At 49.5% G+C, this 26,847-nt stretch overlaps 1 protein-coding gene across 1 annotated transcript in view; it reads left to right on the plus strand.

Annotated features, from left to right (window-relative positions):
* ZNF532 (zinc finger protein 532) overlaps nucleotides 1–26,847 on the plus strand; it is a 105,444-nt gene that overhangs the window by 4,514 nt on the left and 74,083 nt on the right. The window contains exon 2 of the mRNA XM_043444519.1: nucleotides 14,064–14,154. The gene's annotated coding sequence lies outside the window, so the exon portion shown is untranslated. The remainder of the gene's footprint in view (nucleotides 1–14,063; nucleotides 14,155–26,847) is intronic.

Here is a 26,847-nt window from a genome sequence, read left to right on the forward strand (position 1 = left end):
GAGACGTGGGGATCAGCATTAATTTGGGGGTTGTTTCATCCACGGAGCAGATGTGGTGTGTCTCCTAAGCCCTGGACGTTGTGCTAGGCACTGCGAGGACTGAGGGCAAAGGCATCCAGAGAGGAAAAGCTAGTGGGAAGTAGCCCACGGATGCTATGATAGGAATGCGAATGGGCCCCCGGTGCCAAATTTGCAGGGAGGAGCCCTGGACGAGGTGGCTTCTGAGCCGAGAAGGCCAGTGAGAATATGTCAGGGAGGCAGCGACTTGGAGGGCGAGCAGGCGAGCCTGTGGGACCGCGTGTGGAAAGGCCCTGGGGGAGCTGGTGTGGCAGGTGGGGCTGGGGGAGCGGGCGGGCGGGCGGGCAGGGGGGGACGCGGGCAATGGCCGGGCTTCCTAGGCCGTTCTGCACCGTCCACTCCAGGGTGTGCTTCCTTGTGGAGGCAGCAGGGCCAGAGAAAAGACTGTTCATGACAGAGGACCCAGGGCAACCCCGTGAGCATGGAATGGAGGCTCTTCGGGGTCCAGTGGGGGCCCCACGGCAGCCGTCCAGGAGAGGGGAGGAGGGCTCCATCCGAGGCATTGCCATGGCGATGGAGTGGTAGGTGGTGACCGTGTCAGGGGCCTGTGTGTGTGCGCGTGCACGTGTGTGTGTGTGTGTGTGTGAGAGAGAGAGAGAGAGAGAGAGCGTGGGGAGGATGCTCTCTGAAGTTACGTGTCAGAGGTTACTTCTGGCTCTGAGATTCTGAATTCAGGAGGCAGGAAAGACTGTGGAGGTGGAGCTGCTGGTAGAATGAGTGCAGGTTCGGGTTGTGTTGCCCATGGGGTGTCCCTTGCCTTCTGGATCCGTGCGAGCTGGGGGTCACAGAACAGAGCTGATAGAGGAAAGATACGAGAAGGTATCAGTTTGGGTTGCCAGAAGATAATGGTTTATACAGTAAAAGGCAAAATACATATACGAAGGGGAGGTAGGGACTGAAGAACTTAGAGACGCGTGCTTCAGAAAGTTGGAGGGCAGCAGGGCAGACCGTGATGTCTGCAGCCTAACACCTGCAGATAGCACCGTCTGTCGTGGTGGCCTGTGCGTAGATTTAAGACTGACAACCAGGCGAGCTGAACGCTGTCACCCCCCAACCCCGCCATAGTGCAGGTCAGGAAACTCAGGCAAAGGTCCTGGCCAAGGTCCGCCTGCTCAGAAGTGGGGTGCAGCCGGAACTAGAAGTCTGCTCCTCATCCCTGGGCCCTTCTGCCTTGTTGAGGGGGGACCAGGGGAAATCATGGAAGGTGCTTGGGGTTGGGAGGGTCTGTTGGAGACAGGGAAGGGGAGCAGGTGTCGTGAGAAGTCAGAGGCACAGTTCAGGGCCTTTGTCATCAGCCAGGTTTTCCTGACTTCTGTCATCACGGAGAGAGGAGTCTGTGTCTGCACCGGAGACACGTGCTGCTAGAAATAGCGTGCTGGGAAGACCTCAGCGCTTCCTTTACTAGGCACTGGGGTGAGGGACACATTGGGAGAAGGAACGAGGAGGTGTTTTTGTTTTATTTATTCTTCGAAAAGGATAAGAAAATCAGCATAAATTGAAAGTGGTGTTGAGAAAAATCTTTTGTCCTCACAAATAAACACAATTTAAGGAATTTGAATGCTCCTCTACAGACAGGAAGTTCTCAATTCCGCCTGTTTGAGAATGAGGGGAAGAGCGAATTCTCCTTAATCTCAATCTGGAGACTGAAATAAGTAGTGTTTCTAGATGCACCCAGAGTGGCCTTCTTAGCCGTCCCGCGTATTCCCTGCCAGGCGTCCTCTAGTCAGTGGTCATGAGGGCCCCCAAATGCAGATTTGTTGTCAGTCAGGTATTACTCCATCTGTGCATAATTAGAGATTCTGAGCATCTTGAAGGATTCATAGAGACCTAAAGGTGAAGTCAAGGTGGTGTAGTTCCTAAGCATCTTCTCAAGGCAGCCTTGCCTTTCGGGGAACCAAATTCCTGCTGGCTCATGGGGTCTAGTGACAGGTGGTGATTTTGGTCATTTCTGTGAGGAGCAAACAGATTCTTTCTAGGCATCTCAACAGTAAGAGTTTTTTATAAACTTCCAGGTTAGAAAATTCACAGTTCTGTGTTAAAAATAAACAACTACATAGCCGGAAATGCATTAAACATCTATAGTTATCCTCATTTTCCGCAGTAAGCCCAAACTGGGGTGGAGGTGCGTTTCAGCAGGTAGTTAATAGCATATCCGAAACCAGAACCCACTGCCCTGCAGACTCCTGGCCGGAGGCTGTTGCCATCATTATTTCTTTCTGCAATCCAAAATTAATTGTCTGTGTTTTGATGGTATAGAAGCCACTTTTTATTTATAGTCCTTATGTCATGTGAACCTGAAAGCCCGATTTACTGAAATGAAGCCCTCACACAGGCACCCGTCGATAAGCGGGTCCTTCAGTTTTGCTGATACAGGAAGAGTTGGGGAGGAGGTTTGAGGTCTCTGGCTTGAGACTTGATCATGCCTGCCTATATGCCAAATCGTTTCAGTCGTGTCCAGCTGTTTGCCACTGCACGGACTGTAGCCCCCCAGGCTCCTCTGTCCATGGGATTCTCCAGGCAAGAACACTGGAGTGAGTTGCCGTGCCCTCTTCCAGGGGATCTTCCCGACCCAGGGATGGAATCCGTGTCACTTAACATCTCCTGCACTGGCAGGCGGGTTTGTTACCACTAGCGCCACCTGGGAAAGCCCCCTCAGCGAGTTAACTTAAAATTTGAGACCATCCTCTCCTCGAGGGTTGTTTAGGAGATGAGATGCATATGAAGTGCCTAGCAGAGTGCCTGGTGCTCCGTGAGTCCTCCCTAAAATCTTAGCTGTCCAGTATTCCTGAGCTTCCTGTTTCAGGGGAAGGGCTTCATCCCTGACGTCTCTTTTCTGTCTCGGCGGTGTTTCTCCTGTTCCGTCTTTTTCCTCCTTTGTCGGTAGTGATTTCTGTTTGGAGGTGTGGGGCATGAAGGCATACACGGTGTTTCCTGCCTGGTCTGTAGATTTTGAGTTGCAACTGCCCTATTTGATGAAGAGCGAGGGACATCTCAGCAAGAGTCCTTGTTCTTACTTGGCCCCGCGTGACATTTATAGCTGGAAAATCTTGAACGAATTTTGTAGTTACAGATTTTTAACACTTCAACTTTGTTCCCACGTAAATTCAGCCCAGTCATCGAGGGGCTAGCATCTGGGTTGTCTGTCCGTTGGTGTAATTTTCGTCAACCAGCGTTTGAGAACAAACAAAAGTTGACCGTGAATCTGTGGGCGGGTGGCTCAGGCCTCTGTTCCGTCCGTCTCCCCAGCCCGCCCATGTTTGCTTGGCAGTGACCAGGTGGTTGTGTCTTACACGCTGGACCTTGGAGGCGATGGAAGGTGGAGGGGAGCAGGGCTCCTGGGACCTCGCTGTCTGGAGCGGTCCCGTCCCGTTGGCCGGCCCCCACCACGTACGGCTTCTGAGCGCTTGCAGTGTGACCAGTCCTGTTTTGGGGGCTTCCCTGGTGGCTGAGTTAGTACAGGATCTGCCTGCCATGGAGGAGACCTGGCTTCAGTCCCTGGGTCGGGAAGATCCCCTGGAGAAGGAAATGGCAACCCTCTCCAATATTCTTGCCTGGAAAATCCCGTGAAGTGAGGAGCCTGGCAGGCTACAGTCCATGGGGTCGCAAGAGTCAGACATGACTTAAGGACTAAACCAGCTCCAGTCCTAATTGAGGTGGGCTGTAAGCATAACATATACACAGGGTTTTGAGAACTTAGATAACAAAGAGGAATGTAAAATGTCTCATTAATAGCTTTTTAATGTAGACTGTATGTTGAAAGAATGTTTTGGTTGAATAAAACTTATTACTAAAACTTATTTCACACTATCTACTCCCCCAGCCCCAGCCCTTTTCTTGTAAAGATAGAGGGACTTCCCTGGCAGTCGAGTGGTTTAAGACTCAGGGTTTCCACTGCAGGGGGTCAGGGTTTGATCCCTCATGGGGGAGCTAGGATCCCGCATGCTGAGTGGCAAATAAATTAAAAAATGCAAAAAAAAAAAAATAGAAAACTTGCAACTATATATGTGGTTTTCATTCTGTTTCTGTCTGATAGTTGGTCTGGGTTGTCAGATGGACGACTAAATAAGTTTAACAGTGCAACTTCCCTGGTGCCCCGCAGTGTTCATATTTACTGATGTTGAGTCTTCTCGGTTGAAGAAGATAGGGTGAGAACTATGATAGGGTCTTCTTGCTAGAGAAACTCACTCTTGCCTGGTTTGGGCTCCCTTTCTCTCCCAGACACCCAGTTCATCTCCAGATTACGGGATTTAGACATCCATGCCACACTGCTGTTTGACGGCGGACAGGAAGGAAGCCCGCTGCAGGTTTGCGGTGTGCTGGACGCTTTATGCTGACTGTCCCCCGAAAGTGTAATTAACATCCCCGCTGAGACTTACAGACATTAGGAGACTGGCCGAAGAGGGCAGCGCTGGGTGGGAGACGGACCCCGGCCTTGGAGCAGGGCCCAGCTCGCTCTGCGGTTCTCCCCTGCCTCTCCCCACCTGCTGCTACCGTCCTGTGCCCCCACCTCGCCCCCAGGCCCCTCCTGGGTGCCCTTATCGTGCAGGTAGGACTGGTGGCGTACAGATCACCCTGGGGACCTTGTTAAAATGCAGATACTGATTCCCGAGGGCTGGTGTGGGCCCGGGATCCTGCATTTCTGACCAGCTCCCAGGTGATGCTGGTCTGCTGGTCCGAGGCCATGCTGAGTCGCAGGGGTCTGTAGCGCACCCCTGGGTTTCAGATCCGCCGTCTCTGCTTCCGAGTCATCTGATGCCCTAAGCCTTGCCCGACTGCGGGAACTCACCGTCGCTTTGCATGTGATGCCAGTGAGGGCATTTGGGGTCAGCCCTCATTGTTGGGTCGTGGATGCCCAGCCTGGCATGAGCTCTGGTTTCTGGATACACAGGATCTGCCTGGACACTCAGTGTATTCTTGTTCCCACACAGCCTGGGTACTGAAGCTTCATTCCCTCGGCCCCTTGACTGATGAGACAGAGGGAGCTTTACTATCAGGATGAGCTCCGGGAGATACGTGGCAGGGGTCCCTGTTTGGAGTCACTGTGATGAACGGTGTCAGGTCTTAAGTCAAGATATAAGAGTGACCACAGGGCTTCCCTGGGGGCTCAGTGCTAAAGAAGCCTCCTGCCCCAGTGCAGGTTCCATCCCTGGGTTGGGAAGATCCCCTGGAGCAGGAAGTGGCAACCCACTGCAGCATTCCTGCCTGGGAAATCCCATGGACAGAGGAGCCTGGTGGGCTACAGTCCACGGGGTCGCAAAGAGTTGGACATGACCGAGTGACTGGATAACAGCCACAGACAGGAATAACCGTGCCACGTCTGGTTCAGGGACCTGGGATCTGACAGGAGGTGGGGACTCAGCTGTTAGCAGCTGCTCTTTCTGCCTCTGTGCCTGACGGGGAGTCGGGCGGCTTGTGACTCTCCCTTAGCGTGGGAGCCCTAACGAGCCTCCTCCCAGGGTGGTGATGAAGAGTGGCTGACCAGCACCGGCTGCCCATGCCATGCAACGAAGGCACACGCTCTGGAGGCCTTGGGTCCAGATGTCTTGGGGACGCTCACTCCCAGGCCTGAGCCAGAGGAGAGACTGCGTTCCAGTAAGGAGTTTGGTGAATTCCGTGTTTGAGCTGTTGAGACCACAGAACTGTAGCTGGTGTGTTTTAAAATCTGGAAATGGATTAAATTAGTTGTAAGGATGAAGTGGTGTCTGTTACATGAGATTCTTGGGCATCCCTGATAGCTCAGTTGGTAAAGAAACCGCCTGCAATGCAGGAGACCCTGGTTTGATTCCTGGGTTGGGAAGATCCCCTGGAGAAGGGACAGGCTACCCACTCCAGTATTCTTGGGCTTCTCTGGTGGCTCAGCTGGTAGAGAATCCACCTGCAATGCGGGAGACCTGGGTTTGATCCCTGGGTTGGGAAGGTCCCCTGGAGAAGGGAGAGGCTGCCCACTCCAGTGTTCTGTCCTGGAGAATTCCATGGACTGTATAGTCTATGTCAGAGTCAGAGTCAGACACAGCTGAGCGACTTTCACTGTCACATGAGATACTTTGCCATATCCTCATCTCTCTACGAGAAAGCTTCTCATTGCATACAAAGCCTAGTTGAGTTTTAGATCTTAGCGGACATTTGGAGTCTGAGAGTGCTACGATACGTGAATCCAGCACGTTGCATACGATTTATTACTTCTTGGTTAAATCCGTCAGCTCACGGTTTTTTGCTGAATCCCCGTCTGGGGTGGGGAGAGCGTGTCCTGGGGTGTCAGCTGTGGCCTCACGTTACCTTGAGGGGAGCAGGGACAGGACTGGGCATTCGGGGCGGGCGTGGCCGTGGGGCCCGCGCTGGAGAAAAGGGTTGGAACCACGGATGTTAATCTGAGCTGGGGATGAGTTCAGGATATAGTGGGGTGGTGAGTCAGAGGTCCTCCTGCAGCCTGCCAGGAGTCAGGGTCAAAGACTAGGTGGGCAGATGTGCAGAGAGCGTCAGAAGGCAGCCCCCTGTGCGGTGAGTGGCCAGGCCCAGCGGAGCACGGCACACAGGCCACTGGCTGTGAGACGCGTGAGGGACTCCCCGGGAGTCGAGGGTTAAGCATCCACCTTCCAATGCAGAGGGCGCGGGTTTGATCCCCATCAGGGAAGAACTCGAGTCCCACATACCTCTCGGGCAGCCAAATATTTTTTTCAGAAAGTAAGAAAGTACAGGACTACAGGAATTGGGAGACGTGCACCATCTCTGTGCTTGTAGGAGAGCCTTTTGGATGAGCTTTGCCGTGATTCACTGTCGTCAGAAAATAGCTTACCAGTAAGTGAACTGAATTTGTGTCCTTAAGCTTTTGACACTGTTATTGTCTGATACACTCACTTGACTTCTAAAGGTAGAGACAGGAGGAAATAGGCAAACGAAGAAACGTCGTGTGGAAGTAGAGGTTCCAATAAAGATAAACTTTGGGTGAAATTCTGAAAAATACAGAGGGGTGAAGTTTTGCAGAAAGGGAACAAAGATCCAAGGTAGGAGATGATGAGAAGGTGTAGGACTTGGCTGGAGAAGGAAGTCCACGCCGAGGACACCGGGAAGCATCTTCAGGCAGAGACAGATTTTGAGGCAGGAAGTGACTCAGCCTGAGTTGGGAGGAAGAGAGCTGGCGGGCGAGTCGGTCACTCTGGGGAAAGGGTGTCTCTCTGGAGCCATTCTGGATTTCTGAGTCGTTAGGACTCACAGCAACCCTGCCAAGCCGGGGTTGTCACACCCACAAGTGGGTGACAAGCCTTCACCCACGTCAGGCCTGAGGCACTTCTTGCGCCGAGAGGGGACAGCCATGCGAAGCCGCGTGGCTGGCGTCGGCGTCCGTACCTGGTCTTCTGGGCCGGACAGCTATGGCGTCACGTTCTTCAGCTTAGCGGCTAGGTGTGTGAGCTGCGTGTGGAGAGTCAATCTTTGTTTTCTGTTTACTCAAAAATCACAAAAACAGTATGTTTAGTTATCAGAATTTGCTCCATAAACGCCCAGCGCCTGCTGTGAGAAGACTGGCCAAAGGGCTGGAGGAGTTGTCCAAGCCTAATTTCAGGGGCTCTCCTGGGTGTGTCGCTGCGTGTCTGAGGGTGCTCCTAGGTAGGGGTGTGTGTGTGATGTGAGTGTGTGTGTGTCTGAGGGTGCTCCTAGGTAGGGGTGTGTGTGTGTGATGGGAGTGTGTGTGAGTCTGAGGGTGCTCCTAGGTAGGGGTGTGTGCGTGATGTGAGTGTGTGTGTGTCTGAGGGTGCTCCTAGGTAGGGGTGTGTGCGTGATGTGAGTGTGTGTGTGTCTGAGGGTGCTCCTAGGTAGGGGTGTGTGTGTGATGTGAGTGTGTGTGTGTCTGAGGGTGCTCCTAGGTAGGGGTGTGTGGTGATGTGAGTGTGTGTGTGTCTGAGGTGCTCCTGATAGTGTGTGTGTCTGAGGTGCTCCTAGGTAGGGGTGTGTGCGTGATGTGAGTGTGTGTGTGTCTGAGGGTGCTCCTAGGTAGGGGTGTGTGCGTGATGTGAGTGTGTGTGTGTCTGAGGGTGCTCCTAGGTAGGGGTGTGTGCGTGATGTGAGTGTGTGTGTGTCTGAGGGTGCTCCTAGGTAGGGGTGTGTGTGTGATGTGAGTGTGTGTGTGTCTGAGGGTGCTCCTAGGTAGGGGTGTGTGTGTGATGTGAGTGTGTGTGTGTCTGAGGGTGCTCCTAGGTAGGGGTGTGTGTGTGATGTGAGTGTGTGTGTGTGTCTGAGGGTGCTCCTAGGTAGGGGTGTGTGTGTGATGTGAGTGTGTGTGTGTGTCTGAGGGTGCTCCTAGGTAGGGGTGTGTGTGTGTGTGAGAGAGATGTGCGTGTGTGTGTGAGGGTGCTCCCAGGTAGGGGTGTGTGTGTGTGATGGGAGTGTGTGTGAGTCTGAGGGTGCTCCTAGGTAGGGGTGTGTGTGTGTGTGATGTGAGTGTGTGTGTGTCTGAGGGTGCTCCCAGGTAGGGGTGTGTGTGTGTGTGTGATGTGAGTGTGTGTGTGAGGGTGCTCCTGGGTAGGGGGGTGTGTGTGTGTGTTTGATGTGAGTGTGTGAACGGTTCAGGCCCCTCATGCATGTCTGTCCGTTTGGCAAAATGCAGTCTGGTTCGGCTGTCCAGCGCTAACTTGGGGAGCTGAGACACAGTTCAGCGCCCGAGCAGTGACACTGATTAGGCTTGGCCGGTTTTGGTTTAAATGACTCACAGGTTTTTTTTTTTTAAATTCTTTTCCTGCTAACCTTGGGCAGTAGGTTACCGTTGCCCTCTGTTGGTGTTTCAGATTTAGCTGTCCCTTCTCTGGTTACACACTGCCTTGGTTTCAGGTTGTTGAGGGTGGGAATGTCTGTTCTGCCTCTGTTGTGCTGTCTAGAAGAGCTTGCTGGGCTGCTTTTCTGCAAGAGGGCAGTTAAGTGAAGGATGCTTATTATTAAGTCACGTGTGTGCGTGCCAAGTCGCTCAGTCATGTCTAACTCTGTGCGACCCCCATGGACTGTGGCCCACCAGGCTTCGCTGTGCATGGGGTTCTCCAGGCAAGAATACTGCAGTGGGTTGCCATTCCCTCCTCCAGGGGATCATGCCAATCTAGGGATTGAACCTATCGTTTGATCCACCAGGAAAGCCCCAGAAGTGTAACTGACCTCTTGTGCCTGCAGAATTTGATTAAACTTTGTTTTAAAAATGCCCCAGAGACGTCTCAGTCTGAAAACGTCCAGCATCCAATAAGCTTGGGCAATGCTTCCAGCTTGGACGTTGGATCCCTGTGATGAAGTTTCAAGCTAGAAATTCACATCAGCACTTGAGAGCTCAGAGAAGCCTTGGGAGAAGAAAGATGCATGTGTATGTGTTTAATCCAGCCCTTCCCAAACCCCTACACTCTAGAATCCCTGCTTTCCCCTATTTGGTGGAAAATTGTGTAACAGGAGCTCTCCTGCGTGACCATTATTCCGATCTCTTGATTGTCTTTGGTGAAATTGGTGAAAAATGCAGCAGGACCTCGTGAGAAATACAGAGAGCAGCCTCCTCCTCTTACTATAACCTAGTGTTGGAGAGCTTGATACCCTTCATTCTCCTTGGGTGTGTGTTTTCTGTTTTCTCTCTACTCCAGAAAGAGAACTTTTAAGTGAGTTTGCTTTTAAAAGTCAGTAGACATGCTGTGAACGATCACCTTGGGGGATGCTCTTAGTCATGTCTTATAGATGAAAGCCCTACTTTTCCTAAATCTAAAAATGCCTCAGGTGAGTTTGGTGTCCAGCGAGACAAGGCGGTGGCCTCATTTTGGAATTCTGGACCAGCTGTGATAAGCCCGTGGGCAGCCCTTGGTCTGCAGGCTTCCTCAGGTGGTGGGGGAGGACGGGGCTGGGGGGACGCCGGAGGGAGCAGGTTAACGGTTCGTTTTTTTATTTTTGTTTGTTTGACTGTGCCAGGTGTTAGTGGGGGCACACGGATCTCCAGTCCTCACCGCAGCGTGTGGGAGCTGCTTCCCTGACCAGGGATGGAACCCAGGCCCCCGCACTACAGCACCGGGCCTCGGTCCCTGGACCATGGGGGAGTCCCGAGCCAGTTTATTGGGATCTTAGGAGGAATCGGTCTGGGAGGGAGGGGAACACGTGGCAAGGGGAAAGCCCATTCACGGAGGGCAGGGCTCTGCAGCCTTGGCACTGGCGAGCCTGAGGGCCGTCCCGTGCACTATAGATGTTCAGCGTCTGGCCGCTCACTCCCTTCCCTGCTGGATGCCAGGAGCACCCCTTACCCCACTTGAGGTTGTGCCAGCTAGAAATGTCTCTGGACATTGCTAAACTTCTGTAGCCGTGGAGGAGGAGCAAAATCACCCCCTTTGAGAACCACCGACTCAGAACCTTGTCGCGAGGACCATTCTTTGAAACTCGGGTAGTAAAGATTCTGAAAGAAGGACTTCCAGCGCGTGTGGCTGGACTGTACCTTCCCGGAAAAGAGCGAGGTGCTGTCAGCTCCCCGCGCTCCCCTGCGTGTCTTCTGAGGCCGCGAGTCTCAAAAATGTTTCCCAATAGTTTTAAGTTTAGTATGTGAAAAAGTTTCTGGTTAAACGAATACGAAACAGCAGAAAGCAAAGCAGCTGGTTTGATGGGAGCATTTCAGGGACAAACTTCTGTGGATGTAGGATTTTTGTACAGAAATCTAGAAGGATTATTCAGGTGACAAAGGAAAAGTGCTGTGAGGTTCTCCTGTGTGTAGTCGAAATATCACCTCTGATGTAGAAGATCTATACTTTGCTTCAAGCTGGAATTACAGAGATGTTACTGAGAAGTGTGGCATTTATAAAATGCCAAATGAATGCTTCGAACACCTTCCGTGAGTTTTTCTCTTAAACGGGGATCCTTTGTTTTTAGACATGGGCATGTACGTGATTTCTTAGTTTTGAAATACTGAAATCCACCAAACTTGAGTATTTTATATCCAACTAATAGTGAACAAATTTAGACGTTTTTTTTCCCCCCTTGCTTTCTCATCATTGAAACTCTTTGAATAACTCGCTCCAAGGAGAGGCTGTAATGAGTTTTCCTGAAGTTTATTAAGGGTGACAGATTTAGCCCAGACCCTTTCAGTATTTTTATAAGCTCACTGACGTGTTAGTGAACTGCTGGCCCAGGGGCCTTTGAGTTAAAAAGAATGTGGTACCTCCAGTGGGAAACAGAGCTCTTGCAAAAGGACCTTTGACAGAATCGCCAAGATCGGTGAGGCTGGCTGCCCTCGAGTTCATAGGGAATTTACACTTTCATCCACTTTCCCGTAGATAGGTGATCTTGAAAGTGCTTAGGTGGATGAACTTTGAAAAACATTGTGTCCCTACCTTCCATCCCCTGCCCTTTCTGGATTCAAGCGTCAGATGTTTAGTGTGACTCCTAAGCCTTTCTGTGAATTTTCCGTATCTATAAATTTTACATATTTATGTATAAGTGTATAAAATGCAGTATGCTGGTTTTACATATCATGTAAAATGCAATACACTTATTTTTTTCTTTTTAGTTTTAATGTAGTTTATATATTGTTTTAGGACCCAATTTCCCCCTCCATTAAAAAGAGCATGCTGTCAACAATGTGAATATACTTCACACTATTTTTAAGAAAGTTTGATTTATTTATGGCTGCGCTGGGTCTTTATTCCTGTGCATGGTCTTTCTCTAGCTGGGGAGAGCGCAGGCTTCTGGTTTCGTTGGCTTTTGTTGCAGAGTCCGGGCTCTGCGGTGAGTGAAGGGCTTAGTGACTGTGGCTCGCGGACTTAGTAGCCCTGTGACGTGTGGGATCTTCCCATACCAGGTATTGAACCTGTGTCTCCTGCATTGAAAGATGGATTCTTAACCACTGGACCCCCAGAGAAAGCCCTACTTAACACTATTGAACTGTACATTTCAAAATGTCTGAGATGGCAAGCTTCACATTATGTGTATTTCACCACAATTAAAAAAAAAAAAGAGGTACCACAATTGACATGATCATCTTCCTGCTGATGGACATTCCTGGGCTTTCCAGTGTTTTGCTATATTTATGAATAACTCTGCCCCAGACATTTTCATGCAGATGCCCCTCACTTGGGATGATTTATTCCTTTGGTTTAAAACCTTGCTCCTGTGCCTTGAAATCAGTGACTTGTCTTCCAGGTGTAACAACTAGGATTCTTGCCCATTTTTTCTTGGGAGTAACTAAGGAAAGAGCAGGTTTTTCCTCTGGAGTTTAAAAAACGTCTTGGTTGTGAGAGTGCTGTTGGAGAGTCTCATGGTGTGTAATCTTCTCAGCGGAAGGTTTTCTTTCATTCAGTTTTGGGGGTGTCCAGGTAAGCCCTTGCCCTGAGCGCCTGTTTACTTTGCACCAGATAGCTGCAGAGATGGTCAGCCCGGGAGATGACCTGGTGCCCAGAGGCATTCCTGGAGGAGAAATGAAGGCCAGGCTTCAGGAAGAACAGATGACCGACTTCTGATAAGTGGGTTTGGCCAGCCGGTTAGGCGGCTTACTCCAGCAACACCGTGGTCTGAGCCGGCTCTTCTGAACCAGCGTTTGGTATCTGGTCAGCCCTGACTTCTGCCTTCAGGTTTTTCCCCCCAGAGAGCCATCATTTTGAAATGCTAACCCAAAGCAGCCCTACCTTTTAAATTTACATTCTGCTTTCTAAAGAAAAACACGGGGGCAGGTATTTTTGGAAGCTTTGTATATTCAGTAAGTAGATATTCCCACCCTTTGAGAACCTTATTAGCACTCATGGCAAGTCAGCACAGTTCTATTTTTGACTCTCAAGCAAGGGAAAGAAAACATCGGTCATGTGGATTGACGGGAGTTGCTTAATTTGGGTACAGTCTGCGGCAGGTTCAGTCACGGGGCGACCCAGCACCCTCCCTGACACAAAGTCTCCCTCGCCGTGTGTCCAGGAGGTGAGCTGGTGCCAAAGAGGGATGTGGACTGGTCCCCCGTCCCCTCCCACCCGGCGCTTGGCAAAACCCACAGGCCCTGCAGGGCCCCAGGCCCAAGCACGCAGGAGCCTCGGCCCTGGGGACGTGCCGGTCGTGGGGAGACTGACTGTTCCCAGATCCCAGGACCACGCCGAGCCAGGGTGAGCGGTGGTTCCTCCCACTTCCTGAGGAAGTGATCAAGGGCCCTGGTGAAGGCTGCTTTCTCCAGGAGTCCCCCCGGGAGGAGGGACAGGACATGCAAATTGACCATCCTCTGAGGGAACAGGGGCTTTGAAAGGAAAGGAGCCCGCCTTGGACGACCTTTCTGTCCGTTCCCTTTGATCTTCTCACGCTTCGCTTTCAGAAATTGTTTCCTAACTGCTCTGCCCTCTGCCTGTCTTTCTGTGGATGTTCTGTCCCGGCTAAACAGAACACACAGAGGCGGACCCTGACTTCCACAGAGGGTTTTCAGGGCTGAGGCTCTGCGTGATGAGAACGCAAAGGCGTTTTAAAGGGATACAGTTGCTTGAATAATAAAACACCATCTTTATAGGCTATTTAATTTTCTGCCAGGATAAAATTCCTAGGGACTTGTCAATAAAGGAAGATGTGGAAAATGGGGGCCTTTTGGACCATTTTAGCAAACTGCGAATGAGGTCAAATATGAAATCAGTTGACTCCTTGTGAAAGGAAAGAGCCACTTGTAATGTATCCTATCACGGCTTAATATCACTTACTTTCTAATTTTGTGTATATGAAATAGAATATCTTCATCTTGAGTTTTTTTTTTCTATTTTCGATGGTTATCTGATTCAGACTTTTCCCTTCTCTCTTCATCTTTAGCCTATTGTGAACCGTATTTGCTTCCCTTGATGTTTGGTTCCTTCTTCCCAAGCACTTAGACAACACTTAGAGCTGAAAGCTGAGCACTGAGGCGGAGGTGAATCGTGTAGAAAGAAGGGTGCCTGTCAGGGTGGGCCTTCATCCAGCGAGCTGTGTCTTTCTTTTATCTTTTCTCCATATTGCTTTTATTTTCATGCCTGTTTTTTAATTTTTTCTATAAAATGCAGTGATTGAGAACAACGTCTCATAAACTTGTGCGTTCAACCTGAAAGGGCATCCCCCAGACTGGAGCAGGCGCTTCAGGAAATCAGCTCCCAGGTAAAATGCAGCACCCGACTCAACGCCCCGCAGTTGTCACCGGAGCTTATCCAGACATTCCTGTGCCTCGGGCTTCCACATTCTTCCCTGCAGTTTTTTCACCAGAAGGGTGGTTATTACCTCTTTTTAATGACTTCTAGTTATTTATTTAATTTTGACCTTTAACCACACCTGGTAATCTGCTTGCTAAAATCTCCGTGACTCTGAATTAACATAAAGGAATTCTTCTCTCCCTCTCCTTGTCTTTTCTGAGAACTGTAAGATGTCCTCTGTACTTTAAAGTGTACATTGAATATCCCTGCCCGCCCCCGTCCTGACTGAATGTTTTCGTGCTCACGTCCTGTTCCCTCTCCGTCTGTCTCTCTGTTCAGCCCTTTTCTCTCATCCTCCCCTTCCCTCCTTTTTCCTGGGACCTCTCCCTCATAGGTAAAGGGCTCCTCCTTTCCTTTTTAGAGGCACCTGGGACCTTGGTACTTAACGAATATTTTAAAAATCACCAGATAAAATGGGATTATGCTTTATAAGTGGTGTTTTAAAGTTCTCTTACAATTTGATTTTGGTCTATGTTTTGCATACGTCTTTAAAGACTTTTTACTTAAAATATGAATTTGTCTATACCAAGTCTGACCAAAGGTACCTTAGAAAGTTGACCAGCTGTCTCATTCTGTCTTTCTGACCAGCCGTTTTTATTGTCCACCATACCGATTTCTGCCTCATGCCGGCACGCTAGGATTTTAAGTGCCAGCCTGTGCCAGCTTGCCCTCTCTCCTGAGGCTCAGCGAACTCCTCGGTTCCTACTTTCCTGGTCTTAGGGAAAGGAGTTGACTGCTTGCAGATTTCCTTCAGGCTAAGATCCTTTAGGAAAGTGAAAGTAAAAGATTACTAAAAAATCAGGCATATGGGTAAATATGGGTGCTTATCCCTGGGTCGGGAAGATCCCCTGGAGAAGGGCATGTTAACCCAGTCCAGTATTCTTGCCTGGAGAATCCCATGGACAGAGGACCCTGGTGGGCTACAGTCTATGGGGTCGCAAAGAGTCGAACCTGACTGATCTTAATGACTAAACTATCTGTAGCCAGGCCTAGGTTACCGTGAAGTCAAGGGTAGTCTCCTGATGGATGGAATGACAGAAGCTGTTCTTTGAGACATGGCGAACATAAGGATTATGGTTTTAGAGCATGTGTAGATTATTTTAATGTCTCCATCTCCCTTATCTTTTACTTTCTCACATGAGTTAAAAATGTTATCTTTAGAATTTTAAAGCAAATGGGTGAAACTCAGCACTGTATATCTTAAAGGTTATTTTTTGAAGTGTTCTTATTTTGGCAAGAATTCTTGAAGAAAGGTTTCTCTCGCAGTTCCTTGCTTTGGCAAAATCTTCTTGGAATAGATCAAAGTCTATATTTAACAGGGTACCCCTGAACAGATGTATGTGTAGAATTAGCATGGACGTGTGTCTGTGACATGATGGAAACATGTATTGACATGGGAAGATGTCTGATACGTTGTCGAATGTAAAAAAGCCTATTTTGTTAAAATTATATATGTGTATTTATTTATTTATGGTTATGTATGCATTTAGAAGTCTGTATCTCAAATGTTATTAGTGATCCAGTGGGTCTCCTGGAGACTTTTACTTTCACTTGCTTATTCGTCTTTTTTTTTTTTTTAGAGTATTGGCATATACTACTCTGATAAGAAAAATGTTTTAAAACCCCAGGAATGAAAGAGAGGCATTTTAAGTAAATGGCAGTCTGTTGTCTGAATAAAGCTCTTTCAAATATGCTACCTGAGCATTCGAGTTAAGAGTGATTCTAATGAAGCCGTAATGATGTTCACATAGAGATTGTGAACCTAAGAGGTTGTGTTGACTGGAAGGTCCCTGAGTGGGGGGTGAAAGAGACAGGAAGTAGCATGCTATTTGTGTGTGTGTTAGTCTGTCAGTTGTGTCCGACTCTTTGTGACCCCACGGACTGTAGCCCGCCAGGCTCCTCTGTCCATGGGATTCTCCAGGCAAGAATCCTGGAGTGGGCTGCTGTTCCCTCCTCCAGGGGATCTTCCCGACCCGGGGACGGAACCCAGGTCTGCACTGCAGGCGGGTTCTTCACTGTCTGGGCCGCCAGGGAAGCCCTTGGATGCCGTCATTGCAGCAGAAATCACGCCGGGGGACTCAGGGCTCTGCTGGGTGAAATGATGGGGTTCTTGCTGTACCGTTTCTGCAGTGTTCATTACACAGAAAGTCTTAAGGAAGGCTTGTCAGTAAACTGAGAGCAAATGGGTTATTCTCTGCTGTCGAATCAGCAATTTCTAATTTTGTACTTCAAAGGAAAAAAAATTAGAAATTTCTCATTACTGTTAGACATCAGTGCTTCTTTTCCCACTGTGGAGTAAGCTAACAGCTTTCAGAATCCAAGTAATTAGGAAGCTGTATACATTTTTGGACCAAAGCACATATGACTTCATGTATTAGAACTGCTTGCAGACCTAGCTGACCTGTGAAATGGTTGGCTTCAGTCTTTTGTTTATGTTGAAAGGGCTTGGCCTGTGCATCTCCTGTGTGGAGGGAAGGCAGAGAGAGCAATGATTGTGTGGGGCAGAATGGTGGCACTGTTTCAGCCTGACTGGGGGTCAGCTGCGAAAGACTGCGGAACGCCCTCATCCTTCGGGCAAGCTATCAGAACGTTCACGGGATTTGTTGTGGCTTTGTCCTTGTCCTGTGTTTACGGCCGCGGTGGTGCGCGAGGAGATCCATTTCCTCTGGCTCCAGATACAGGCCGCCTGGAGGAGGAGGAGGTGGTCAGGGCCCTCCGCTGCCTTGCCTGTACCTTGTAATGGGTCCCCGTCCTTCTTGCTCTCTCTCCGGCATTTGTCTTCTCTGTCAGCGCTTCTTGCAAAGAAGCATAAATACGTGATTTTTTTCATTGTGGAAAGCCTTCTGTCTAGGAAGCGCTTAAACAATAAAATAAATGAAAATAATATTCTCATTAATCAAATCCGATAAACCATGGCTCGCGCTGGTTATTAATTTGCGAGGCGCTAAGACTGTTGACCTCCTTACTCTTCCCAGCGGAGTTAATGACTCATTTGCCTTTCCTGCAGTTTGGATCCGCCCTTGACTCACTGCGTTGTCAGGCACTTCTTGACTTGTTATGATCAGAACCAGCCTATCAGTATTTTTCTAGATATTTTGGCAGTTTTATACAGGTTAATGTTATGGCCCCACTTGGAATATTTTAGATGTTAAGATACATTAAAGTTTGGGTGGGGGAAGTTTTGGAATCAGAAGAGGTGCATTGTGGGACTTGGAGAAGACAGTGTCCCATGAGAAAGGCCAAGAGAAATGGTACCTGGACTTTCTCCTTCTTGCCCAACATCCCTGTGGCTCAGGACCCAGTGAGCAGAGGCTCTAACTGGGCTCTTCTGCATAAATTGTCACTAGGTTCTGACCCAGGTTGTCCTGTCACTCCTGGATTGTCAGACAGGTTGTGCCCATCACTGCTGGCATAGAGTCTACAGAGGGTAGGTGTCTTCTGGATGCCTGGCCGTCTCTGCTTTGTGTGTGTAGGGGAGGTCTGCTTGTTGCCTGCAAGCGAATAGACTCATTTCTTTAACCTGGTATTTCCCAGAAGGTGGGGCTTCCCTGGTGGCTCAGACAGTAAAGAATCTGCCTGCAGTGCAGGGTTCCTGCGTTGCATCCCTGGATGGGGAAGGCCCCCTGGAGAAGGGAATGACAACCCAGTCCAGTATTCTTGCCTGGAGAATTCCACAGGCAAAGGAACCTGGCAGGCTGCAGTCCATGGAGTTGCAAAGTGTCAGACATAACTGAACGATTAGCACTTTAATTTAGTCTCAAAAGGCAAGGAGCACTGCTAAGATGTTCTTCAAAGAGAAAAGGGTCTGGAGGTCAGATGGGTTAGGTAAACATGTCATACACCAACCCTTCTTGGTCATTCAGAATGCACATCACTCTGTTAAAAGATCTCACAGGGAAAAAAAAAAGATCTCAAAGGAGATGGGAATAAAGATTCAGGGATGTTTTGTGGTCAAGAAGCCAGTTTTAAGCTTCATTTAACCATTGGACTCAAGACTCTCCCTTCCCTCCTAGCGTCTGTAAGGAGAACACATTTTGGGCATCAGTGATGTTGGGGCTGCCTCTGACTGGCTCAACAGCTTGTCAGGGGTACCTCTTCTCAACACCCGCCCCCTGTCCCCCACCAGGGATGTCATATCAGTACCTGGAAGTGTACCATGGTCACAGAAATGGATAAATGCTAAAAGTCAGGATTCCGTACATCTCAGACAGCTGGTTGTGAAAGGTTACAAGGGCTCTGCTGATATCAGCCAGTTTCCCCAAAGAGGCTGCAAAAGAGAACCAGACATTAGAATTTTATTGTAACTTGTCCTCCCTGTTCAGTGCAGCAGGTGTTTTTTTTTTAATTGTGGTGAAACATACATAACATGAAAAGAAGTGAAAGTGTTAGTCGCTCAGTCATGTCTGACTCTTTGTGACCCAATGGACTGTGCCCGCCAGGCTCCTCTGTCTGTTGAATTCTCCAGATAAGAATACTGGAGTGGGTTGCCATTCCCTTCTCTAGGGGATCTTCCTGACCCAGAGATCGAACCTGGGTCTCCCACGTTGCAGGCATATTCTTTACCATCTGAACCACCAGGGAAGCCCATGTATAACATACGAGCTTGCATTTTAACCATTCATCAGCATGCAATTCAGTGGCATTAAATTAATACACCACCCTCAACAAAGTTTTCCATCGCCCCCACAAAAACTCTGAATCAGCTAAACAATAACCCTCCCTTTCTCTCTTTTTCCAGCCTCTAGTAGCCTCTTTTCTGTTTTCTGCCTCTGAATCTATCTATTCTAGGCCCCTTAGATCTGTGGAAAGAAGGGATATAGGTTTTTTTTTATTTTGGCGCGTCTGCGGTGACCCAGTGGAGCCATTTCTGGTGTCTGGGTGGGAAGCCGAGTTGTAGCTCATGCCTGGGACATCCTTGGTCTTATGCATCTTGATGTTCCTCCCCCCTGCACAGTTGTTGGTCTTATGTATGAGTCTCTTACTCTTGCTGCTGCTGCTAAGTCACTTCAGTCATGTCTGACTCCGTATGACCCCATAGACGGCAGCCCACCAAGTTCCCCCATTCCCTGAGATTCTCCAGGCAAGAATACTGGAGTGGGTTGCCATTTCTTTCTCCAGTGCATGAAAGGGAAAGTGAAGTCGCTCAGTCGTGTCCCGACTCTCAGCGACCCCATGGACTGCAGCCCACCAGGCTCCCCCGTCCCTGGGATTTTCCAGGCGAGAGGACTGGAGTGGGGTGCCATCACCTTCTCCGTGTCTTACTCTAAACCACCTTAAATCCTTTATTATTGTTGTTGTTCAGTCGCTAAGTCTGTGTCCGTCTCTTTGCGACCCCGTGGACTGCAGCACGCCAAGCTTCCCTGTCCTTCACTATCTCCTGGAGTTGCTCAAACTCATGTTTGAACAGTTGAGCTGGTGATGCTATTCAACTGTCTCAAATGAAACGGCACATGGTGTGCGTAAATGTTGAAGAGACCGATAAACTGGACGGATTGGAGTAGGTTGGGATCAGTCAGTCAGAGGTGTCTTCCTTCAGTAGGCTTTGAACAGGAAGAAGCTAGACTCGGCTGAGGAATAGAGCATATGAAGGTGAACCAGCAAAAGAACAAGCTGGGAGGCAAGGTCTCAGCCCTGTGTGACCTTCCACTTTAAAATGGGCAGCCTGGTCAGCTAGAGACATAAAAGACTACACAGACCACATTCTTCAAAGGGCCATGGTTTTGCTCTGGGGTCAAGTCTTAGGTTGTAAGCCTTTTTCTTTTCTCTTTCTGTCATCCACCCCCTCCCCCACCCCCACCCCAGGACTTGGATGGAAACACAAAAAATTCTCTGGGTTGGAATCTCTCTTTGATATTGATTCTTCTCTAAGGGGGAATTGTTACTTACATTTCATTATGTGTGCTCCTAGATTTGGTAAATTTGATGGAACACTTCAGCCATTTCTGAATTAAGCAATTTTGTAAATAGGTATTTTTTCAGCATATAGATCATGTACAAGTAGTTGAATGCCGAAAGCTTTTCTTCTCTCCTTTTTTTTTCCTTCCCTTTATTTTCAGCTCTCACTGAGTAAGGGCCCTCTAAATTGAGGTTGGGAGAGAAAAATACATTAAAAATTCTTTCTGAATATTCATGGCACCTAATTTTGCAATCAGAAATGCCTCTTTGGGGACTTCCCCGTCATTCCAGTGGTTAAGACTCCATGCTTCCAATTCAGGGTGCAAATTGGATCCCTGGTCAGGGAACTAAGATCTCGCTTGCCGAGTGGAGCAACCAAAAATGAGATTGGAAAAAAAGGAGACTATTTTGGGGTTTTCAGCTATGTGACATTTTGGGACAAATAATAGGATTTGCTGTGTTTCACTGTAAACAGTGTTGAGACCACAGTGACTGCAGCAGCACCCTGAGGGTTACAGTCCGTGAACTGTTTTCGTGTTATGACAGATGGGCCTTCCGTTTAGGCAAAACCTGGAGCACGTGGGATGCGTTTTTACAGGAATGAGCCTTGGGGAGCAGAGTGATTTTTGAGTTGTTTACATTGAGGAAGGAGATGTGAAGTTAAAAGATAGTAATGGTTCTCAACAATTTAAATTTTTTGTCGAAGTAATACATGTACACATAGATTAAAAAAAGAAACAGTATTTTTCAGTCCTCATCCCTGTAGGCAGTTAATTTCAACTCTTTCATGTGTTCTTCTGTTGTTAACTGTCTCATTGCTGAATAATACACTTAGGCTGCTAAATTTGGAGTTCTTCATTTTAGAAATTACCTTCTGGCTGTCTGTTCTCGTAGGGACTGTGAGCCTGGGCTGTGGAGGCAGAAGGTCGGGGTTGTCGTCTGCCCTCGACCTTTCTCTCGCCGTCTTGTTCTTGAGCAGCGTACTAAAACCTTCTCTGTCCCATATGTGAAACAGGAATAATAATAAAACAAAAAATAATAATAATAATAATGCCCCACAGGCCTGCCCTTAACGTTGCAGGGCCTGGGGCAGAGACCGCAAATGGAGCCCAGACGGCTAAATATTTAAAAGGCCTCATGAAATATTCAGGAGAGATATTTAAATATTTAAAAGGTATATACCATATGCCTAAATATTTAAAAGGTTTTAAGTCAGGCTGCAGCTTAGGCCTGGCCCCTGTTTCACCCGGGGCCTGGGAGCCCGTTCCGCCGGTCTCGCCCTCAAGACCAGGGGTCTGGAGACATCCTGACCCTTGGACGGCCCCTTGAGACGGCAGGAGGGCGAGGGCCCCCTCCTGGACACCGGCCCGGCCGCTCACCAGCTGTGGCTGTGCCTCCTCGCCGGGACAGCCGGGACCTGTGGGCGGACTCCCCCAGCGGGGTCGTTGTTGGGAGCTTTTTTTTTTTTTTGACTTAAGCCTTTCCAGGCAGTTGTAAGCTCCTCCCCAAAGCTGCACCTTCTGTGCTGGGGTGGGGGGCGTGGGGGGTGGCAGGGGCGGGCTCACCCGCCCCACACCCGCCCCATCTGTCTCCCTCGCGTAATTCCCGCTCCTCTCCAGCAGTTTGCAAAGTTAAAAAAAAAAGCACCACAGAAAGAAAACTTTCCTATGAGACTGAAAAGGAAAAAGAGAAGCTCCCTGCTTTCAGACACTCGCGTCTTGTAACGCGCAGGTCCGCAGGCTCGGTGCCCGGTGCCCCACCGGCGGGTGTGGGGATTCAGGGGCCAAAGCGCCCACTTCCGCCCGGGGCCCCGGGACTCCCACGCTGCGGCTGGTCTTAAATTTGGAGCGTTCTGTCAGTTGGCTGGGGTGCGGGCGTTTTTTTCCTAGGAGGTGCTGGGCTGTCAGAGGGTAGAGGCTTGCCCGATTTAGCAAAAAAGAAGAAAAAAGTCCCTATAAACAATGGAACACACTTCTAGGAGAAGATTGGTCCTCATTTACTTGAAATCGAGATATATATGGCAGCTCTGTGAGGACCCTTTCAGTCTGAGATTTGGCTCCTTCAATCTTGGGAGCTATTCCTGTATTTTTTCTTCAATAATATTGTCTCTGTGTTTTCTCTTTCTGAAACACTCTTATGAGATGCTGGATCAACTGGATTGAGCTTTGAATTTTAGTGCCTTTTCTCTCCTATTGTCCAGGTCTCTTTTCTAGTTCTGCTTTTTGGGAGACACCCTGATTTCTCAGACTTTTTTTTTTTAAACCTGTTTTGTCTTTTATTTCCGTTATTAATATTTCTTCTTTCTAAACATTTCTTCTTGTCCTTTGGGGGCTGCGTCTCCGTGACTTCCTGTTTTTTCTCGGAGGATGGCGTTTGGGTCCATAGATGGGATCTTCCACTCGCTGAGTCCTTTCTGTCGTCATCTTGCTCTTCTGTTTGTTCACTGTGGTCTTTCTCAGGGGGGAGGCTTTTGCACAGGTCTGCTGACGGTTGAGGATGGGGTGTGTGGCCAGCTGATTGGAGGCTGTGCCCGCACAGACCTGTCCTCGGCTTCTTTGTGGTCAGTTCTGGAGCTGGACTCCACGGACGGGTCTCACAAGTCATGTCCAACTCTTTGTGGCCCCATGGACTGCAGCCCACCAGGCTCCTCTTTTCATGGGATTCTCTAGGCAAGAATACTGGAGAGGGTTGTCAGGCCCTCTTCTAGGTGATCTTCCAGACCCAGGGATGGAGCCCAGGACTCCTGCATCGCAGGCGGATTCTTTACTGTCCACACCACCAGGGAAGCCCGCACCACGGTGGAGATGCTGAACCTTGAGCCCCTGTGGCTCTGGTTAACCCAGAGAGTGTTCCTCTTGTCCTCCTCAGCTCCCCCACCTTGGCTCCAGCAAGGGCACTGAGTGTGGACTTCACCCCCTGGCTTTTTCCAGCACTGCCCCTTCCTTCCATGGCTGGTGTCTCCTCTGCTGATTCCAGGCCTGAGCTTTGACGTTCCCTGGGGCTGACTGTCCGCCTTCTCCATGGCCCCCTCCTGCAAGGCCGTGGAGTATAACCTCCTGACCACTGCCCTTTTCCTTCTCTTGATCCTGCTTGTGTTTCTCGTGGATGTCCGTGCTGTTCTCGTGACCTTCTCCTTGGGTGTCTAATACATGTCTTTGGTAACAACTTGCTTGGGACACAGTTCACATGCTGTACAGTTCACCCATTAGTAGCATACCATTCGGTGGTTTTTGGTCTTTTCCCAAGAGCTGTGTAACCATCTCCACAGTCAGTTGTAGGACCTTTCCATCCCCTGAAAAAAGCCCTGTCTGTTGGTGGGAAGGTAAACTGGTGCAACTGCTATGGAAAACAGCATGGTGGTTCCTTAAAAAACTAAAAGCAGAGTTACCATGTCATCCAACAGTCCCACTCCTGGGCATGTATCTGCAGAAAACTAATTCAAAAAGATACACCCACCGCAGTATTTGTAGCAGCATTATTTATAATAGTGAGGACATGGAAGCACCCTAAATGTCCACTGACAGATGAATAGATGAGGAAGATGACTATCACTCAGCCATGAAAAAGAATGAAACAGTGCCACTCGCAGCACCATGGATGGACCTAGGGCTGATCATACTGAGGGAAGCTAAGTCAGAGAGACAAATACCCTGTGATATCCCTATCCCTTCCATGTAGAACCTCAAGTACGACACAGATGAACTTATTTACCAGACAGAAACAGACTCAGACATGGGAAACAAGCTTGTGGTTATCAAGAGAGAAGGCGGGGGAAGGAATAAATTAAGTGTTTGGGATCAGCAGATGCAAACTGCTGTATAAGAAGAAATGAACAGCAAGGTCAGTAACCTGTAATGACAAAGAATACACATACACATATGTATGTAGACTGAATCACTTTGCCAGAAAGCAGGAAATAACACAGCGTTGTAAATGAACTAATAACTATTATTATACTATTAACTAACACAACTATTGTTATACTAATAACACAACTGTTATAACTGTTAACTAGCACAACATTGTAAATTAAGTAAAATAATGGAGTAGGGAAAAAAGCGCCTTTATCTGTTGCTCCCTAGTTCTCCCAATTCTCCAGCCCTGAGCCACCACAAATCTACTTTTTGTCTTCATAGGTTCGCTATTTTTATCTTTTTAAAAATACTTTTAATGTCATCTTTGTAGGAGTTCAGGAGGCCAAGGGAAAGAAACCCATGAATTCAGTCAACATTCTTCCTTGGGAAGTTCTTGCCATGCATAAAACATTAGACTATAAAAACATGCTGCCCGTTTCTCTACTTCTGCGTTCTGAGGACTGACTGAAGTAACCGTGTGACAGACGTGGGAATTTCCTTGTATTTTCTGCCTTTCCCCCCGCCCTTTTTTGTTTTTAATCCCCTCTCCTGACCCAAACCTCGGGCCTCGGAAGCCGAGGCCGTTGGCAGGCCCGGAGGAGCGGCCTCCGAGCCCTTAGGCTTCTGGAGCCCTCACGCGTCTGAAGCCTGCAGCCGGAAGGCGGCCTCCGAGCCCAGGCCCCCGCTGCCGTAGAGGCGCCGAGCCGGTGGCGGTCCCCGAGCGGCGCTCCCCCTCCCGCGCCCACTGTCCGCCAGCGCTCGCTCTTGGGCGGCTGTGGAGAGCGGACGTGGACGCAGCCTCTGAGGTGGAGAGCGGCCCGCCGACCTCCGTGAACGCTGACGGGCGCGAGGTCCGTCCCGGGTGCGCGCGCCTCCGGGGTGGGCCGCGGCGCCGCTGCCCGGGGGCCCGTCCCCCTGTCTCCTGGACCCCCGAGGGGCCTTCGGAAGGCTCTGCGCCGCCCTCCGCTTTGCCCGAAGAAAGGGAGCTCGGCGCTGCGAGCGGCTGCCTCTGCCGCGTGCGGACGCGTGGCTCACTCTCGCTCTGGCCGTTCTCCAAGCCCGGGCTCTCCCGCTGCTTCTCCCTCGCTTCCGTCGGGGTCCTGGCTGGGCTGTGGGTTTAGGGCTCGGCGCCTCCTCGAGGACGGCGGCTCCGGCGCGGGGCATGGTGCTGGCCTCCCGCGTGGCCCTCGTCCGCCCGGGTGGGGTTGCGGCAGCCCGCGCGGGCCCTCAGCCCTCTGCGGGCCTGGTCTGAGCCGGGGCCCTGCGAACTGTCAGGCGGCGTGCGAACGCTCCAGAGCCGTGGCTGGGCCGGGGTCCGGCTGGGAGCGCGTGAGGTTGCAGCTTGTTGCTGCTTAGTCACGCAGCCGTGTCCGACTCTCTGAGACCCCACGGGCTGTAGCCCGCCAGGCTCCTCTGTCCATGGATTCTCCAGGCAAGAGTATTGGAGTGGGTTGCCATGCCCTTGTCCAGGGGATCTTCCTGACCCAGGGATCGAACCTGGGTCTCCTGCATTGCAGGTGGATTCCTTGCTGCTGAGCCACTGAGCTAGTCCGTGGTTATTCTGACCGGAGGCCAGAGCTTCAGAGTTAGAGGAGTCGTAGGAGAGTCAGAGACATTGAGGTATTTTGCTTTGTGAGCTGAAAGTTTGCTGCCCTTTAAGAGGAAACTGAATTCTTTGCAGTGTATGAACTCCAAGTGACCCACCAATGGCTGATCCCTAGAGCAGGACTTGAAGGCACATGTATTCCAGGAAAGGGGCCAACATTTTGAAATGAAGTGAGATGTAGTAAGGAGCCGGGGCCTTCGCTCTGAATGGTACCCAGGAATGTCCCTCTTCTCCTTTTCCTCCAAACCATCATCACCTCAGAACTGCTTTACTTTTTTGTCTCAACGTTTCTACATTTTTCCTTTTTTTTCTCCTTACTTTGTTTTCTTATTCTAACAAATAGACAAAGAGAGGAAGAAAATACCATTAATGCCTGTGTGTTTGGTACTTTTTTCATACATATTGTTTACTATGGTAGTCTTATGATTTGGCAATTATTATTGGTTCTCATTTTAAAGATGAAATTGAGGCTCTTCTTTCAGAAGAAACTGAGGAATGGGTTCTTCATCTTTGGCTAATGGAGGGGTGGGTGTATGTGTGTGTGTGAGACAGAGAGAGAGAGAGAGATTCTGGGTTAAGAACTAGCATGACCCTAGGAGGAAAGGTGTGTGTGTCTGTCTGTCTTCCCACCCCATACTTGCAGACCTGCAGGAGAAGAGTGGTTGGGCTTTGACCGGGTCGGGTCTTTGGTGTCAGACCAAGGAATTTGGACTTAATGTGGAAGGTGACGTGAGGGTTTTTAATAGAGGGAGGCAATACATATGATTCTGCGGGAGACTCGGGGTTTGATCCCTGGGTCAGGAAGGGATCCACCTGCATTGCAGGCAGATTCTTTACCAACTGAGCCACCAGGGAATGTTGTTTGAGAAAGATTCATCTGGCAGTTCTGAACCAGAGCGTGGAGAGCAGCGTGTTGTTTTTTTCTGGGTATAAGATGGGGTGACCCAGAGAGAGGGGTGACAGAGATCATGACGGGGGTGTAACGTCGCTGAGGGGGAAGATGCAGGACTTGGTGAGAGAGAAGAATTTTCACATAAAGATGAAGCATGTATGTTTGAGAGGGTAAATTTTATGATATGTGTATTTTATCAGAATTTAAAAAAAAATGAAGTGTGTACCTTGCTTTGTTTTCCTGTCTGTGGCTTGTTAATTACATTGGCGTGGTAATAAGTATGGATTTCAGTATTTGGTTAGGAAATTATACAGCATATAGCATTTAAAGGGAAAGAGTAGTTCCCATTTTAGC

This window comes from Cervus canadensis, chromosome 23 (assembly GCF_019320065.1).
Source record: "Cervus canadensis isolate Bull #8, Minnesota chromosome 23, ASM1932006v1, whole genome shotgun sequence".
NCBI lineage: Eukaryota > Metazoa > Chordata > Mammalia > Artiodactyla > Cervidae > Cervus > Cervus canadensis.